Genomic DNA, 17,043 nt, shown 5'->3' on the forward strand with positions numbered 1-17,043 from the left:
AGGTTTCCTCCAGCGTGTCGGTTCCCACAGAGCAGACCTTTGGTCTGAGACCTGACAGTCCAGATGCCACGCATGCTGCCGCGTGGCGGCGGTGTCGCGGCTTGGGACAAGAGGAGGCCCCACGGTGCGGGCTGGGGCGCCAGGCACCGCGCGGGCGCTGAGGGTGGGGGTGACCCCCACCCCGGACCGCCGCCTCGCTCCCAGAAAGGGGACAGAACAAGAGGCAAGAAAAAAAAAAAAAAAGCAGCAGCCTGTGGCACCCGGTATTCCCAGGCGGTCTCCCATCCAAGTACTAACCAGGCCCGACCCTGCTTAGCTTCCGAGACCAGACGAGATCGGGGGCGTTCAGGGTGGTGTGGCCCTAGACCGCGGCGGAGGGCGCCCCTGCCCCGCTCGAGAAGCCGAGCCTCTCTGGGCTTCCCCGCCGCCGCCTCCCGCCCCAGGCCCCGCGCCGGGCCGGGCCGGGCCGGTTGAGTTCGCCGGCCGGGTCCCGCTGGCTCCCAGGGACGGGGGTGATGGGCGGGGCGGGGCGGGGCGGGGCGGGGTGGGGGGCTGTCTCTCTATACACACACACACACACTCACACTCACTCACACTCACACAAGATGCGCCTCCACGGCTGGACTCGCCAAGGTGGAGCCCTCCCAGCCCCCCTCGTCTCCTCGCCCGGCCTCCTTCACCTACCCGCTGCCCACCCCCAGCGCGTCGCTGCCGCTGACTGCGCACGCGCGGGACGCTCGCCCTTTGACCCCAGCCAGGGGCCGCCCTCCCCCACAACCCCTTTCAGCTGCGCCCCCCCCTCGCCCTGTGGGTGGGCTGCCGCCTATTCCCCCGGGCCAGGGCTGGGGCACAGCCAGTGTATGGGGCGTCTCTCTCTGGGGATGTGTCCCATGGGTGGGGTGGGGTGGCGTGGTTTGGGGGGCGCTGAAGAAATCAGTCCCCTCCATCTCCTACCTCTGGAAAACGCCCAAGCCCGTGGAGAACTGCCGGCACCGCTTCGTGGGGGCCGGGACCCTCCTCCGTGTCCTCCTGTGGCCCAGTCCAAGGGGCCTGGGCCTGGCCGGGGCTGCATTGGACCCCGACCACCCTGGCGTGTGGACTCGCTAAAAATCGGCCATTAGATATTGGATTCCAGCTTCCTGGAGGTCATTTCACTAATGAGTGCACCGGAAAGAGTTTCCTAATCCATCTGTGAGGGTGGCAACTGAAGGAGAATTTTAAAGCTGACAGAATAGGCGAGGGAAGGCATAGGAGATTTCCACACCCAGCAAGGAAGACTTTCCCGAAATGGAAGAAAGAAACGAGCAAACAGAGACACCGGTAGCCCGCCCGGAAAAGAGTCTGCCCCTGAGAGAAAGCACCCTGACCAGGTTCACCCGTGGGTGGGTGGCGAGCTAGCGGCATTCAGAAGAGCGAGGCCCGCAGTCTGTGTGGAAGACACCTGCACTCTGGTGTGTGTGGCGGCGCGATTCACAAGCAGCTCTAGATGTTAAACCAAGGAGAAGCCAGGGAGTTCCCAACGCCCCAGGTGTCCTCAGCCCACGACTGGCTGCTGTGGGAATGCGAAGCCCGGCTCCTTGTCTCAGAGCGGGGTTCCCAGGAGGATCAGGCTGAAGCTGGGACTTGGCCTCAAAGTGTCCCCTCGCATGGCCACCCCCTTCCCCTTCCTGCTCCTCTACTCCTGGTGCCCCTCCATCCAGGGGCCAGACCTTAAAGAGTCACCGCAAGAGAATCCTGGTCCCAAAGGAGCCTTCTGGGGGACCGGTGCTGAGAGAGGTTGTGGGCATGGCCCGCTGGGGCTCTGCCCGACCCAGGGCTGAGAGATGCCACCTCCCAGCTCTGGGTCCCTGCAGGAAGTGTTGGCAAGCACAGGGCCGGTCCTCCAAAGGCCCAGGTGCAGGGAGCCCAGGCCAAGCAGCCTGTGGAAGAAGCCACTTGCCGTGCCACCCCGGGAACAGGACTGCAGGCCCCGGCCCTTCCCACCTCCTCCTCCTCCTCCTCCGCCCCGCACCCCCACCCCGACATGGCACAGGGCTTAGAGACACCTCAGACTCTTGCTACCCAAAGTGCAAAGGGCATCAGTTGCTCCTCCAAACCCCCCGCCCAGCAGACCGCGTTGTCCAGCCAGCCCCCGGGCCTCCCTGGGGTGCCCAGCACAAAAGTGCAGACACCCACCGGACCCTCAGTCTCAGTTTTCGGAGGTTTTTGCCACTCTAAGGACCCGCAGGCCAGCTGGGCCTTCGGGCAGGACAGAGAGCCCCGGAATCCGACGTGGAGAGCTGCGTGTACGTCCCCATCAGGAGGCGGTCCCCACCTCCGCGGCTCTCCCCTTGCGGGGAGCGGCAGCCCAGCCGGCAGCCGCAGGGCCTCAGGGAAGACACCAGGCTGGGCCCCCGCGGCACAGCGGGGGCACGTCCCCCGCACTCACGCGACTTAGGGACGGCTGCTGGAGACTGCTGCGGCCACCCTGCTGCCGGGTTTCTGGAGGGCTTCCTGGAAGCAGCATCCACACCAAGCCCTTGGAAGGCCCAGGCGACGGAGGAGCCGGTCAGGCAGGGGCCGAGGACGGTGAGAGGCCGGGCGGGAAGGAGCGTGTCAGGCAGGGGCAGAGGACGGTGACCGGCCGGGCGGGGAGGAGCCGGTCAGGCGGGGGCCCAGGACAGTGACGGGCCTGGCCGGGGAGGAGTGCGTCAGGCAGGGGCAGAGGAGACGGGCTGGGTAAGGGTTAGGGTTACAGTTAGGGCACAATTCACAATCCCAAAGACGTGGAAGCGACCCGAGTGCCCATCCATCCAGGAGTGCATCAATAAAATGTGGCGCGTGGACACCACGGAGTGCCATTCGGCTGTGAGGAGCAGCGGTGAGAGGGCGCCTCTCGTGTTCTCCTGGCCAGAGCTGGAACCCGTTCCAGTAAGCCAAGTATCCCGAGAATGGACACACGAGCACCACGTGAGCGCGCTCACCAGCAAATTGGTACGAACGGATGGACGCCTAAGTGGACAGAGAGGAATCACCTTCATCGGGTGGGTGTCGGGCGGGTGGGGGGAGGGGAGGGGCATACACATCCATTAGGCATGGGGTGGGTGCGCACCGACTGGGGGATGGGCGCACTTGAAGCTCTGACCCGAGGGGGGAGGCTTGGAGAGGGCAAGGCACCCGACCTTAACATTGGTACCCCCACAATACGCTGGAACAACATGAGAGGTATATGAATAAGAACACAGGGGGGGCCGGGCGCGGTGGCTCACGCCTGTAATCCTAGCTCTCTGGGAGGCCGAGGCGGGCGGATTGCTCCAGGTCAGGAGTTCGAAACCAGCCTGAGCAAGAGCGAGACCCCGTCTCTACTAAAAATAGAAAGAAATTAATTGGCCAACTAATATATATAGAAAAACACAGCCGGGCGTGGTGGTGCATGCCTGTAGTCCCAACTACTCGGGAGGCTGAGGCAGCAGGATTGCTTGAGCCCGGAGATTGAGGTTGCTGTGAGCTAGGCTGACGCCATGGCACTCACTCTAGCCTGGGCAGCAAAACGAGACTCTGTCTCAAAAAAAAAAAAAAAAAGAACACAGGGGGGAGGGCGGCACGGGCAACACATGTCACCTGAATACTTGTACTCCCATCATCTGCTTGAAAAGAGAGAGAAAAGAAAATGCAATCCTAGAGGTAAGAGACACTTTTTAAAAATAATGAATCCGAAGAGAAAAGTAAAAGGAGGCCTGTGGAGCAGGTCTGGGTGTGACTCCGGATCCCCCAACATCAGGTGCCACCACCAAAGATTCCTGCGTGTAGCCCATAGAACCCCAAAAGCAACGGGACGAGTTCTGGTCACATACTCCCTCAAAATGACATCCTGGCCTTCTTCTGGAACTCCCTCCCCTCTCAGACTCTCAAGGTTTCCTCCAGCGTGTCGGTTCCCACAGAGCAGACCTTTGGTCTGAGACCTGACAGTCCAGATGCCACGCATGCTGCCGCGTGGCGGCGGTGTCGCGGCTTGGGACAAGAGGAGGCCCCACGGTGCGGGCTGGGGCGCCAGGCACCGCGCGGGCGCTGAGGGTGGGGGTGACCCCCACCCCGGGCCGCCGCCTCGCTCCCAGAAAGGGGACAGAACAAGAGGCAAGAAAAAAAAAAAAAAAGCAGCAGCCTGTGGCACCCGGTATTCCCAGGCGGTCTCCCATCCAAGTACTAACCAGGCCCGACCCTGCTTAGCTTCCGAGACCAGACGAGATCGGGGGCGTTCAGGGTGGTGTGGCCCTAGACCGCGGCGGAGGGCGCCCCTGCCCCGCTCGAGAAGCCGAGCCTCTCTGGGCTTCCCCGCCGCCGCCTCCCGCCCCAGGCCCCGCGCCGGGCCGGGCCGGGCCGGTTGAGTTCGCAGGCCGGGTCCCGCTGGCTCCCAGGGACGGGGGTGATGGGCGGGGCGGGGCGGGGCGGGGCGGGGTGGGGGGCTGTCTCTCTATACACACACACACACACTCACACTCACTCACACTCACACAAGATGCGCCTCCACGGCTGGACTCGCCAAGGTGGAGCCCTCCCAGCCCCCCTCGTCTCCTCGCCCGGCCTCCTTCACCTACCCGCTGCCCACCCCCAGCGCGTCGCTGCCGCTGACTGCGCACGCGCGGGACGCTCGCCCTTTGACCCCAGCCAGGGGCCGCCCTCCCCCACAACCCCTTTCAGCTGCGCCCCCCCCTCGCCCTGTGGGTGGGCTGCCGCCTATTCCCCCGGGCCAGGGCTGGGGCACAGCCAGTGTATGGGGCGTCTCTCTCTGGGGATGTGTCCCATGGGTGGGGTGGGGTGGCGTGGTTTGGGGGGCGCTGAAGAAATCAGTCCCCTCCATCTCCTACCTCTGGAAAACGCCCAAGCCCGTGGAGAACTGCCGGCACCGCTTCGTGGGGGCCGGGACCCTCCTCCGTGTCCTCCTGTGGCCCAGTCCAAGGGGCCTGGGCCTGGCCGGGGCTGCATTGGACCCCGACCACCCTGGCGTGTGGACTCGCTAAAAATCGGCCATTAGATATTGGATTCCAGCTTCCTGGAGGTCATTTCACTAATGAGTGCACCGGAAAGAGTTTCCTAATCCATCTGTGAGGGTGGCAACTGAAAGAGAATTTTAAAGCTGACAGAATAGGCGAGGGAAGGCATAGGAGATTTCCACACCCAGCAAGGAAGACTTTCCCGAAATGGAAGAAAGAAACGAGCAAACAGAGACACCGGTAGCCCGCCCGGAAAAGAGTCTGCCCCTGAGAGAAAGCACCCTGACCAGGTTCACCCGTGGGTGGGTGGCGAGCCAGCGGCATTCAGAAGAGCGAGGCCCGCAGTCTGTGCGGAAGACACCTGCGCTCGGGTGTGTGTGACGGCGGTGTGTGTGGCGGCGCGATTCACAAGCAGCTCTAGATGTTAAACCAAGGAGAAGCCAGGGAGTTCCCAACGCCCCAGGTGTCCTCAGCCCACGACTGGCTGCTGTGGGAATGCGAAGCCCGGCTCCTTGTCTCAGAGCGGGGTTCCCAGGAGGATCAGGCTGAAGCTGGGACTTGGCCTCAAAGTGTCCCCTCGCATGGCCACCCCCTTCCCCTTCCTGCTCCTCTACTCCTGGTGCCCCTCCATCCAGGGGCCAGACCTTAAAGAGTCACCGCAAGAGAATCCTGGTCCCAAAGGAGCATTCTGGGGGACCGGTGCTGAGAGAGGTTGTGGGCATGGCCCGCTGGGGCTCTGCCCGACCCAGGGCTGAGAGATGCCACCTCCCAGCTCTGGGTCCCTGCAGGAAGTGTTGGCAAGCACAGGGCCGGTCCTCCAAAGGCCCAGGTGCAGGGAGCCAAGGCCAAGCAGCCTGTGGAAGAAGCCACTTGCCGTGCCACCCCGGGAACAGGACTGCAGGCCCCGGCCCTTCCCACCTCCTCCTCCTCCTCCTCCTCCAACTCCCCCCCGCCCCACCCCCACAGGGCACAGGGCTCAGAGACACCTCAGACTCTTGCTACCCAAAGTGCAAAGGGCATCAGTTGCTCCTCCAACCCCCCCCCCCCCGCCCAGCAGACCACGTTGTCCAGCCAGCCCCCGGGCCTCCCTGGGGTGCCCAGCACAAAAGTGCAGACACCCACCGGACCCTCAGTCTCAGTTTTCGGAGGTTTTTGCCACTCTAAGGACCCGCAGGCCAGCTGGGCCTTCGGGCAGTACAGAGAGCCCCGGAATCCGACGTGGAGAGCTGCGTGTACGTCCCCATCATGATGCGGTCCCCACCTCCGCGGCTCTCCCCTTGCGGGGAGCGGCAGCCCAGCCGGCAGCCGCAGGGCCTCAGGGAAGACACCAGGCTGGGCCCCCGCGGCACAGCGGGGGCACGTCCCCCGCACTCACGCGACTTAGGGACGGCTGCTGGAGACTGCTGCGGCCACCCTGCTGCCGGGTTTCTGGAGGGCTTCCTGGAAGCAGCATCCACACCAAGCCCTTGGAAGGCCCAGGCGACGGAGGAGCCGGTCAGGCAGGGGCCGAGGACGGTGAGAGGCCGGGCGGGAAGGAGCGTGTCAGGCAGGGGCAGAGGACGGTGACCGGCCGGGCGGGGAGGAGCCGGTCAGGCGGGGGCCCAGGACAGTGACGGGCCTGGCCGGGGAGGAGTGCGTCAGGCAGGGGCAGAGGAGACGGGCTGGGTAAGGGTTAGGGTTACAGTTAGGGCACAATTCACAATCCCAAAGACGTGGAAGCGACCCGAGTGCCCATCCATCCAGGAGTGCATCAATAAAATGTGGCGCGTGGACACCACGGAGTGCCATTCGGCTGTGAGGAGCAGCGGTGAGAGGGCGCCTCTCGTGTTCTCCTGGCCAGAGCTGGAACCCGTTCCAGTAAGCCAAGTATCCCGAGAATGGACACACGAGCACCACGTGAGCGCGCTCACCAGCAAATTGGTACGAACGGATGGACGCCTAAGTGGACAGAGAGGAATCACCTTCATCGGGTGGGTGTCGGGCGGGTGGGGGGAGGGGAGGGGCATACACATCCATTAGGCATGGGGTGGGTGCGCACCGACTGGGGGATGGGCGCACTTGAAGCTCTGACCCGAGGGGGGAGGCTTGGAGAGGGCAAGGCACCCGACCTTAACATTGGTACCCCCACAATACGCTGGAACAACATGAGAGGTATATGAATAAGAACACAGGGGGGGCCGGGCGCGGTGGCTCACGCCTGTAATCCTAGCTCTCTGGGAGGCCGAGGCGGGCGGATTGCTCCAGGTCAGGAGTTCGAAACCAGCCTGAGCAAGAGCGAGACCCCGTCTCTACTAAAAATAGAAAGAAATTAATTGGCCAACTAATATATATAGAAAAACACAGCCGGGCGTGGTGGTGCATGCCTGTAGTCCCAACTACTCGGGAGGCTGAGGCAGCAGGATTGCTTGAGCCCGGAGATTGAGGTTGCTGTGAGCTAGGCTGACGCCATGGCACTCACTCTAGCCTGGGCAGCAAAACGAGACTCTGTCTCAAAAAAAAAAAAAAAAAGAACACAGGGGGGAGGGCGGCACGGGCAACACATGTCACCTGAATACTTGTACTCCCATCATCTGCTTGAAAAGAGAGAGAAAAGAAAATGCAATCCTAGAGGTAAGAGACACTTTTTAAAAATAATGAATCCGAAGAGAAAAGTAAAAGGAGGCCTGTGGAGCAGGTCTGGGTGTGACTCCGGATCCCCCAACATCAGGTGCCACCACCAAAGATTCCTGCGTGTAGCCCATAGAACCCCAAAAGCAACGGGACGAGTTCTGGTCACATACTCCCTCAAAATGACATCCTGGCCTTCTTCTGGAACTCCCTCCCCTCTCAGACTCTCAAGGTTTCCTCCAGCGTGTCGGTTCCCACAGAGCAGACCTTTGGTCTGAGACCTGACAGTCCAGATGCCACGCATGCTGCCGCGTGGCGGCGGTGTCGCGGCTTGGGACAAGAGGAGGCCCCACGGTGCGGGCTGGGGCGCCAGGCACCGCGCGGGCGCTGAGGGTGGGGGTGACCCCCACCCCGGGCCGCCGCCTCGCTCCCAGAAAGGGGACAGAACAAGAGGCAAGAAAAAAAAAAAAAAGCAGCAGCCTGTGGCACCCGGTATTCCCAGGCGGTCTCCCATCCAAGTACTAACCAGGCCCGACCCTGCTTAGCTTCCGAGACCAGACGAGATCGGGGGCGTTCAGGGTGGTGTGGCCCTAGACCGCGGCGGAGGGCGCCCCTGCCCCGCTCGAGAAGCCGAGCCTCTCTGGGCTTCCCCGCCGCCGCCTCCCGCCCCAGGCCCCGCGCCGGGCCGGGCCGGGCCGGTTGAGTTCGCCGGCCGGGTCCCGCTGGCTCCCAGGGACGGGGGTGATGGGCGGGGCGGGGCGGGGCGGGGCGGGGTGGGGGGCTGTCTCTCTATACACACACACACACACTCACACTCACTCACACTCACACAAGATGCGCCTCCACGGCTGGACTCGCCAAGGTGGAGCCCTCCCAGCCCCCCTCGTCTCCTCGCCCGGCCTCCTTCACCTACCCGCTGCCCACCCCCAGCGCGTCGCTGCCGCTGACTGCGCACGCGCGGGACGCTCGCCCTTTGACCCCAGCCAGGGGCCGCCCTCCCCCACAACCCCTTTCAGCTGCGCCCCCCCCTCGCCCTGTGGGTGGGCTGCCGCCTATTCCCCCGGGCCAGGGCTGGGGCACAGCCAGTGTATGGGGCGTCTCTCTCTGGGGATGTGTCCCATGGGTGGGGTGGGGTGGCGTGGTTTGGGGGGCGCTGAAGAAATCAGTCCCCTCCATCTCCTACCTCTGGAAAACGCCCAAGCCCGTGGAGAACTGCCGGCACCGCTTCGTGGGGGCCGGGACCCTCCTCCGTGTCCTCCTGTGGCCCAGTCCAAGGGGCCTGGGCCTGGCCGGGGCTGCATTGGACCCCGACCACCCTGGCGTGTGGACTCGCTAAAAATCGGCCATTAGATATTGGATTCCAGCTTCCTGGAGGTCATTTCACTAATGAGTGCACCGGAAAGAGTTTCCTAATCCATCTGTGAGGGTGGCAACTGAAAGAGAATTTTAAAGCTGACAGAATAGGCGAGGGAAGGCATAGGAGATTTCCACACCCAGCAAGGAAGACTTTCCCGAAATGGAAGAAAGAAACGAGCAAACAGAGACACCGGTAGCCCGCCCGGAAAAGAGTCTGCCCCTGAGAGAAAGCACCCTGACCAGGTTCACCCGTGGGTGGGTGGCGAGCCAGCGGCATTCAGAAGAGCGAGGCCCGCAGTCTGTGCGGAAGACACCTGCGCTCGGGTGTGTGTGACGGCGGTGTGTGTGGCGGCGCGATTCACAAGCAGCTCTAGATGTTAAACCAAGGAGAAGCCAGGGAGTTCCCAACGCCCCAGGTGTCCTCAGCCCACGACTGGCTGCTGTGGGAATGCGAAGCCCGGCTCCTTGTCTCAGAGCGGGGTTCCCAGGAGGATCAGGCTGAAGCTGGGACTTGGCCTCAAAGTGTCCCCTCGCATGGCCACCCCCTTCCCCTTCCTGCTCCTCTACTCCTGGTGCCCCTCCATCCAGGGGCCAGACCTTAAAGAGTCACCGCAAGAGAATCCTGGTCCCAAAGGAGCATTCTGGGGGACCGGTGCTGAGAGAGGTTGTGGGCATGGCCCGCTGGGGCTCTGCCCGACCCAGGGCTGAGAGATGCCACCTCCCAGCTCTGGGTCCCTGCAGGAAGTGTTGGCAAGCACAGGGCCGGTCCTCCAAAGGCCCAGGTGCAGGGAGCCAAGGCCAAGCAGCCTGTGGAAGAAGCCACTTGCCGTGCCACCCCGGGAACAGGACTGCAGGCCCCGGCCCTTCCCACCTCCTCCTCCTCCTCCTCCTCCAACTCCCCCCCGCCCCACCCCCACAGGGCATAGGGCTCAGAGACACCTCAGACTCTTGCTACCCAAAGTGCAAAGGGCATCAGTTGCTCCTCCAACCCCCCCCCCCCGCCCAGCAGACCACGTTGTCCAGCCAGCCCCCGGGCCTCCCTGGGGTGCCCAGCACAAAAGTGCAGACACCCACCGGACCCTCAGTCTCAGTTTTCGGAGGTTTTTGCCACTCTAAGGACCCGCAGGCCAGCTGGGCCTTCGGGCAGTACAGAGAGCCCCGGAATCCGACGTGGAGAGCTGCGTGTACGTCCCCATCATGATGCGGTCCCCACCTCCGCGGCTCTCCCCTTGCGGGGAGCGGCAGCCCAGCCGGCAGCCGCAGGGCCTCAGGGAAGACACCAGGCTGGGCCCCCGCGGCACAGCGGGGGCACGTCCCCCGCACTCACGCGACTTAGGGACGGCTGCTGGAGACTGCTGCGGCCACCCTGCTGCCGGGTTTCTGGAGGGCTTCCTGGAAGCAGCATCCACACCAAGCCCTTGGAAGGCCCAGGCGACGGAGGAGCCGGTCAGGCAGGGGCCGAGGACGGTGAGAGGCCGGGCGGGAAGGAGCGTGTCAGGCAGGGGCAGAGGACGGTGACCGGCCGGGCGGGGAGGAGCCGGTCAGGCGGGGGCCCAGGACAGTGACGGGCCTGGCCGGGGAGGAGTGCGTCAGGCAGGGGCAGAGGAGACGGGCTGGGTAAGGGTTAGGGTTACAGTTAGGGCACAATTCACAATCCCAAAGACGTGGAAGCGACCCGAGTGCCCATCCATCCAGGAGTGCATCAATAAAATGTGGCGCGTGGACACCACGGAGTGCCATTCGGCTGTGAGGAGCAGCGGTGAGAGGGCGCCTCTCGTGTTCTCCTGGCCAGAGCTGGAACCCGTTCCAGTAAGCCAAGTATCCCGAGAATGGACACACGAGCACCACGTGAGCGCGCTCACCAGCAAATTGGTACGAACGGATGGACGCCTAAGTGGACAGAGAGGAATCACCTTCATCGGGTGGGTGTCGGGCGGGTGGGGGGAGGGGAGGGGCATACACATCCATTAGGCATGGGGTGGGTGCGCACCGACTGGGGGATGGGCGCACTTGAAGCTCTGACCCGAGGGGGGAGGCTTGGAGAGGGCAAGGCACCCGACCTTAACATTGGTACCCCCACAATACGCTGGAACAACATGAGAGGTATATGAATAAGAACACAGGGGGGGCCGGGCGCGGTGGCTCACGCCTGTAATCCTAGCTCTCTGGGAGGCCGAGGCGGGCGGATTGCTCCAGGTCAGGAGTTCGAAACCAGCCTGAGCAAGAGCGAGACCCCGTCTCTACTAAAAATAGAAAGAAATTAATTGGCCAACTAATATATATAGAAAAACACAGCCGGGCGTGGTGGTGCATGCCTGTAGTCCCAACTACTCGGGAGGCTGAGGCAGCAGGATTGCTTGAGCCCGGAGATTGAGGTTGCTGTGAGCTAGGCTGACGCCATGGCACTCACTCTAGCCTGGGCAGCAAAACGAGACTCTGTCTCAAAAAAAAAAAAAAAAAGAACACAGGGGGGAGGGCGGCACGGGCAACACATGTCACCTGAATACTTGTACTCCCATCATCTGCTTGAAAAGAGAGAGAAAAGAAAATGCAATCCTAGAGGTAAGAGACACTTTTTAAAAATAATGAATCCGAAGAGAAAAGTAAAAGGAGGCCTGTGGAGCAGGTCTGGGTGTGACTCCGGATCCCCCAACATCAGGTGCCACCACCAAAGATTCCTGCGTGTAGCCCATAGAACCCCAAAAGCAACGGGACGAGTTCTGGTCACATACTCCCTCAAAATGACATCCTGGCCTTCTTCTGGAACTCCCTCCCCTCTCAGACTCTCAAGGTTTCCTCCAGCGTGTCGGTTCCCACAGAGCAGACCTTTGGTCTGAGACCTGACAGTCCAGATGCCACGCATGCTGCCGCGTGGCGGCGGTGTCGCGGCTTGGGACAAGAGGAGGCCCCACGGTGCGGGCTGGGGCGCCAGGCACCGCGCGGGCGCTGAGGGTGGGGGTGACCCCCACCCCGGGCCGCCGCCTCGCTCCCAGAAAGGGGACAGAACAAGAGGCAAGAAAAAAAAAAAAAAAAAGCAGCAGCCTGTGGCACCCGGTATTCCCAGGCGGTCTCCCATCCAAGTACTAACCAGGCCCGACCCTGCTTAGCTTCCGAGACCAGACGAGATCGGGGGCGTTCAGGGTGGTGTGGCCCTAGACGGCGGCGGAGGGCGCCCCTGCCCCGCTCGAGAAGCCGAGCCTCTCTGGGCTTCCCCGCCGCCGCCTCCCGCCCCAGGCCCCGCGCCGGGCCGGGCCGGGCCGGTTGAGTTCGCCGGCCGGGTCCCGCTGGCTCCCAGGGACGGGGGTGATGGGCGGGGCGGGGCGGGGCGGGGCGGGGTGGGGGGCTGTCTCTCTATACACACACACACACACACTCACACTCACTCACACTCACACAAGATGCGCCTCCACGGCTGGACTCGCCAAGGTGGAGCCCTCCCAGCCCCCCTCGTCTCCTCGCCCGGCCTCCTTCACCTACCCGCTGCCCACCCCCAGCGCGTCGCTGCCGCTGACTGCGCACGCGCGGGACGCTCGCCCTTTGACCCCAGCCAGGGGCCGCCCTCCCCCACAACCCCTTTCAGCTGCGCCCCCCCCCTCGCCCTGTGGGTGGGCTGCCGCCTATTCCCCCGGGCCAGGGCTGGGACACAGCCAGTGTATGGGGCGTCTCTCTCTGGGGATGTGTCCCATGGGTGGGGTGGGGTGGCGTGGTTTGGGGGGCGCTGAAGAAATCAGTCCCCTCCATCTCCTACCTCTGGAAAACGCCCAAGCCCGTGGAGAACTGCCGGCACCGCTTCGTGGGGGCCGGGACCCTCCTCCGTGTCCTCCTGTGGCCCAGTCCAAGGGGCCTGGGCCTGGCCGGGGCTGCATTGGACCCCGACCACCCTGGCGTGTGGACTCGCTAAAAATCGGCCATTAGATATTGGATTCCAGCTTCCTGGAGGTCATTTCACTAATGAGTGCACCGGAAAGAGTTTCCTAATCCATCTGTGAGGGTGGCAACTGAAGGAGAATTTTAAAGCTGACAGAATAGGCGAGGGAAGGCATAGGAGATTTCCACACCCAGCAAGGAAGACTTTCCCGAAATGGAAGAAAGAAACGAGCAAACAGAGACACCGGTAGCCCGCCCGGAAAAGAGTCTGCCCCTGAGAGAAAGCACCCTGACCAGGTTCACCCGTGGGTGGGTGGCGAGCTAGCGGCATTCAGAAGAGCGAGGCCCGCAGTCTGTGTGGAAGACACCTGCACTCTGGTGTGTGTGGCGGCGCGATTCACAAGCAGCTCTAGATGTTAAACCAAGGAGAAGCCAGGGAGTTCCCAACGCCCCAGGTGTCCTCAGCCCACGACTGGCTGCTGTGGGAATGCGAAGCCCGGCTCCTTGTCTCAGAGCGGGGTTCCCAGGAGGATCAGGCTGAAGCTGGGCTTGGCCTCAAAGTGTCCCCTCGCATGGCCACCCCCTTCCCCTTCCTGCTCCTCTACTCCTGGTGCCCCTCCATCCAGGGGCCAGACCTTAAAGAGTCACCGCAAGAGAATCCTGGTCCCAAAGGAGCCTTCTGGGGGACCGGTGCTGAGAGAGGTTGTGGGCATGGCCCGCTGGGGCTCTGCCCGACCCAGGGCTGAGAGATGCCACCTCCCAGCTCTGGGTCCCTGCAGGAAGTGTTGGCAAGCACAGGGCCGGTCCTCCAAAGGCCCAGGTGCAGGGAGCCCAGGCCAAGCAGCCTGTGGAAGAAGCCACTTGCCGTGCCACCCCGGGAACAGGACTGCAGGCCCCGGCCCTTCCCACCTCCTCCTCCTCCTCCTCCTCCTCCCCCCCGCCCCGCCCCCACAGGGCACAGGGCTCAGAGACACCTCAGACTCTTGCTACCCAAAGTGCAAAGGGCATCAGTTGCTCCTCCAACCCCCCCCCCCCGCCCAGCAGACCACGTTGTCCAGCCAGCCCCCGGGCCTCCCTGGGGTGCCCAGCACAAAAGTGCAGACACCCACCGGACCCTCAGTCTCAGTTTTCGGAGGTTTTTGCCACTCTAAGGACCCGCAGGCCAGCTGGGCCTTCGGGCAGGACAGAGAGCCCCGGAATCCGACGTGGAGAGCTGCGTGTACGTCCCCATCAGGAGGCGGTCCCCACCTCCGCGGCTCTCCCCTTGCGGGGAGCGGCAGCCCAGCCGGCAGCCGCAGGGCCTCAGGGAAGACACCAGGCTGGGCCCCCGCGGCACAGCGGGGGCACGTCCCCCGCACTCACGCGACTTAGGGACGGCTGCTGGAGACTGCTGTGGCCACCCTGCTGCCGGGTTTCTGGAGGGCTTCCTGGAAGCAGCGTCCACACCAAGCCCTTGGAAGGCCCAGGCGACGGAGGAGCCGGTCAGGCAGGGGCCGAGGACGGTGAGAGGCCGGGCGGGAAGGAGCGTGTCAGGCAGGGGCAGAGGACGGTGACCGGCCGGGCGGGGAGGAGCCGGTCAGGCGGGGGCCCAGGACAGTGACGGGCCTGGCCGGGGAGGAGTGCGTCAGGCAGGGGCAGAGGAGACGGGCTGGGTAAGGGTTAGGGTTACAGTTAGGGCACAATTCACAATCCCAAAGACGTGGAAGCGACCCGAGTGCCCATCCATCCAGGAGTGCATCAATAAAATGTGGCGCGTGGACACCACGGAGTGCCATTCGGCTGTGAGGAGCAGCGGTGAGAGGGCGCCTCTCGTGTTCTCCTGGCCAGAGCTGGAACCCGATCCAGTAAGCCAAGTATCCCAAGAATGGACACACGAGCACCACGTGAGCGCGCTCACCACCAAATTGGTACGAACGGATGGACGCCTAAGTGGACAGAGAGGAATCACCTTCATCGGGTGGGTGTCGGGCGGGCGGGTGGGGGGAGGGGAGGGGCATACACATCCATTAGGCAAGGGGTGGGTGCGCACCGACTGGGGGATGGGCGCACTTGAAGCTCTGACCCGAGGGGGGAGGCTTGGAGAGGGCAAGGCACCCGACCTTAACATTGGTACCCCCACAATACGCTGGAACAACATGAGAGGTATATGAATAAGAACACAGGGGGGGCCGGGCGCGGTGGCTCACGCCTGTAATCCTAGCTCTCTGGGAGGCCGAGCCGGGCGGATTGCTCCAGGTCAGGAGTTCGAAACCAGCCTGAGCAAGAGCGAGACCCCGTCTCTACTAAAAATAGAAAGAAATTAATTGGCCAACTAATATATATAGAAAAACACAGCCGGGCGTGGTGGTGCATGCCTGTAGTCCCAACTACTCGGGAGGCTGAGGCAGCAGGATTGCTTGAGCCCGGAGATTGAGGTTGCTGTGAGCTAGGCTGACGCCATGGCACTCACTCTAGCCTGGGCAGCAAAACGAGACTCTGTCTCAAAAAAAAAAAAAAAGAACACAGGGGGGAGGGCGGCACGGGCAACACATGTCACCTGAATACTTGTACTCCCATCATCTGCTTGAAAAGAGAGAGAAAAGAAAATGCAATCCTAGAGGTAAGAGACACTTTTTAAAAATAATGAATCCGAAGAGAAAAGTAAAAGGAGGCCTGTGGAGCAGGTCTGGGTGTGACTCCGGATCCCCCAACATCAGGTGCCACCACCAAAGATTCCTGCGTGTAGCCCATAGAACCCCAAAAGCAACGGGACGAGTTCTGGTCACATACTCCCTCAAAATGACATCCTGGCCTTCTTCTGGAACTCCCTCCCCTCTCAGACTCTCAAGGTTTCCTCCAGCGTGTCGGTTCCCACAGAGCAGACCTTTGGTCTGAGACCTGACAGTCCAGATGCCACGCATGCTGCCGCGTGGCGGCGGTGTCGCGGCTTGGGACAAGAGGAGGCCCCACGGTGCGGGCTGGGGCGCCAGGCACCGCGCGGGCGCTGAGGGTGGGGGTGACCCCCACCCCGGGCCGCCGCCGCGCTCCCAGAAAGGGGACAGAACAAGAGGCAAGAAAAAAAAAAAAAAAAAAAAGCAGCAGCCTGTGGCACCCGGTATTCCCAGGCGGTCTCCCATCCAAGTACTAACCAGGCCCGACCCTGCTTAGCTTCCGAGACCAGACGAGATCGGGGGCGTTCAGGGTGGTGTGGCCCTAGACGGCGGTGGAGGGCGCCCCTGCCCCGCTCGAGAAGCCGAGCCTCTCTGGGCTTCCCCGCCGCCGCCTCCCGCCCCAGGCCCCGCGCCGGGCGGGGCCGGGCCGGGCCGGTTGAGTTCGCTGGCCCGGTCCCGCGGGCTCCCAGGGACGGGGGTGATGGGCGGGGCGGGGCGGGGCGGGGCGGGGTGGGGGGCTGTCTCTCTATACACACACACACACACTCACACTCACTCACACTCACACAAGATGCGCCTCCACGGCTGGACTCGCCAAGGTGGAGCCCTCCCAGCCCCCCTCGTCTCCTCGCCCGGCCTCCTTCACCTACCCGCTGCCCACCCCCAGCGCGTCGCTGCCGCTGACTGCGCACGCGCGGGACGCTCGCCCTTTGACCCCAGCCAGGGGCCGCCCTCCCCCACAACCCCTTTCAGCTGCGCCCCCCCCCTCGCCCTGTGGGTGGGCTGCCGCCTATTCCCCCGGGCCAGGGCTGGGGCACAGCCAGTGTATGGGGCGTCTCTCTCTGGGGATGTGTCCCATGGGTGGGGTGGGGTGGCGTGGTTTGGGGGGCGCTGAAGAAATCAGTCCCCTCCATCTCCTACCTCTGGAAAACGCCCAAGCCCGTGGAGAACTGCCGGCACCGCTTCGTGGGGGCCGGGACCCTCCTCCGTGTCCTCCTGTGGCCCAGTCCAAGGGGCCTGGGCCTGGCCGGGGCTGCATTGGACCCCGACCACCCTGGCGTGTGGACTCGCTAAAAATCGGCCATTAGATATTGGATTCCAGCTTCCTGGAGGTCATTTCACTAATGAGTGCACCGGAAAGAGTTTCCTAATCCATCTGTGAGGGTGGCAACTGAAGGAGAATTTTAAAGCTGACAGAATAGGCGAGGGAAGGCATAGGAGATTTCCACACCCAGCAAGGAAGACTTTCCCGAAATGGAAGAAAGAAACGAGCAAACAGAGACACCGGTAGCCCGCCCGGAAAAGAGTCTGCCCCTGAGAGAAAGCACCCTGACCAGGTTCACCCGTGGGTGGGTGGCGAGCTAGCGGCATTC

General features: G+C 63.2%; 5 non-coding genes across 5 annotated transcripts; all 5 read right to left on the minus strand.

Annotated features, from left to right (window-relative positions):
• Positions 1–248: 248 nt before the first annotated feature.
• Positions 249–367, minus strand: LOC142862094 (5S ribosomal RNA). The gene has a single exon (XR_012913240.1). It is a non-coding gene; the product is annotated as a 5S ribosomal RNA (ribosomal RNA).
• A 3,771-nt stretch (positions 368–4,138) lies between these two features.
• Positions 4,139–4,257, minus strand: LOC142862095 (5S ribosomal RNA). Its single transcript, XR_012913241.1, has one exon. It is a non-coding gene; the product is annotated as a 5S ribosomal RNA (ribosomal RNA).
• Positions 4,258–8,054: 3,797 nt separating this feature from the next.
• On the minus strand, positions 8,055–8,173 carry LOC142862096 (5S ribosomal RNA). Its single transcript, XR_012913242.1, has one exon. It is a non-coding gene; the product is annotated as a 5S ribosomal RNA (ribosomal RNA).
• Positions 8,174–11,972: 3,799 nt separating this feature from the next.
• On the minus strand, positions 11,973–12,091 carry LOC142862097 (5S ribosomal RNA). Its single transcript, XR_012913243.1, has one exon. It is a non-coding gene; the product is annotated as a 5S ribosomal RNA (ribosomal RNA).
• Positions 12,092–15,879: 3,788 nt separating this feature from the next.
• LOC142862098 (5S ribosomal RNA) lies at positions 15,880–15,998 on the minus strand. The gene has a single exon (XR_012913244.1). It is a non-coding gene; the product is annotated as a 5S ribosomal RNA (ribosomal RNA).
• Between the last annotated feature and the right edge of the window lie 1,045 nt (positions 15,999–17,043).

This window comes from Microcebus murinus, chromosome 18, assembly GCF_040939455.1.
Source record: "Microcebus murinus isolate Inina chromosome 18, M.murinus_Inina_mat1.0, whole genome shotgun sequence".
Taxonomy (NCBI): Eukaryota; Metazoa; Chordata; class Mammalia; order Primates; family Cheirogaleidae; genus Microcebus; species Microcebus murinus.